Genomic DNA, 1,212 nt, shown 5'->3' on the forward strand with positions numbered 1-1,212 from the left:
CAAAGAGTTGCATATGACTGAGCGAATCACGCTGACTGATGATACACAAACAGATTTTTTCCACGTAACACAGAAGAAAGTTTCTTCTCTTGAATTGTTGCTTAAATAGCTCTGCTGTGAGGAAGAAAATCAAGGAGGATAATGATACTCCACCTGAGTCTGTCTTATTCATTTACTCCTCAATCTTTGCAATAAACACTGCTATAAACGTTGCTGCTCATATGGAATGGATATATCGTATTCTTTTCCAAAGGACAATGTAAAAAACAAAACATATATAACATGGCCTTATCATTCCTTTGAAAAAAAGAGTCACCCATCTTTAGAAAGTTATTTGTATTTCCCTGGTTTTCATTGATAGGCCCTCATCCCAGTACTTTTCTTTAGGCCAAGTAACTCTAGTCTTCTAACCTTTTTCCTGGCAGGAGTTGATAAACTATTTTCCAGGGTCAAATCTCGCTTGTTGTCTATTTAACCTAAAAATTTTTTTTTAACATTGTTTAATTGTTGTTTAAACATTTTTTTTTTTAGTGAAGGAGAATATGTGCTGGAGAAGAATATAGGGCCTACAAAGAGCTAAAAATATTTACTCTATGGCTCTTTATAGATACAGTTCGTTGATCTCTAGTCTAGGAGTTAGCTCCAAGGCCCTAATCATTGCATGGGCAGAATGAAAATCATGATGGTCTAGGCTTGTTTCTTTCTTTTTTTTTTTCATTTATTTTTATTAGTTGGAGGCTAATTACTTTACAATATTGTAGTGGTTTTTGTCATAAAAACAGTGGTTAGATGCCACGAAGTAGGTGGCAATGCCTTAACCATATGCGTGTTGTCAGGCCTGAGAGCCTCTTCCATCCTCAAGGGGAGTGCTAACCTTCTCTCCTTTCATACAACACTAGGCTTGTTTCTTGATAGTCCTAGTTAATGGGCAAGACCTGACTGTGTTAGACAGTAGTATAGTTTCCTCTATATCTCTGACCAGAGTATGAGTCTCTTATCTAGAAAGTTATCCTATAACCAACAAAGCACAAGTTTGGCAAAAGTACATATGGAGCATTGAACAAGTTTGAACACATCCACAGAGCCACATGACACCAAATCCATTGAGTCGGCCAATGAACTTATGTCAATACCACCTTACAGTTGCATCCATGATACTTATGCAGGTGAGGTAGCAAAATAAAGTGGGTATATGGTCCTCTACTGTTTTTG

The 1,212-nt window shown here is 36.9% G+C and overlaps 1 non-coding gene across 1 annotated transcript; it reads right to left on the reverse strand.

Moving 5' to 3' along the window:
* Positions 1–773: 773 nt before the first annotated feature.
* On the reverse strand, positions 774–896 carry LOC139029758 (U6atac minor spliceosomal RNA). The gene has a single exon (XR_011481960.1). It is a non-coding gene; the product is annotated as a U6atac minor spliceosomal RNA (small nuclear RNA).
* Positions 897–1,212: the final 316 nt, after the last annotated feature.

The sequence above is a fragment of the Odocoileus virginianus genome, chromosome 19 (assembly GCF_023699985.2).
Source record: "Odocoileus virginianus isolate 20LAN1187 ecotype Illinois chromosome 19, Ovbor_1.2, whole genome shotgun sequence".
Classification (NCBI taxonomy): Eukaryota; Metazoa; Chordata; class Mammalia; order Artiodactyla; family Cervidae; genus Odocoileus; species Odocoileus virginianus.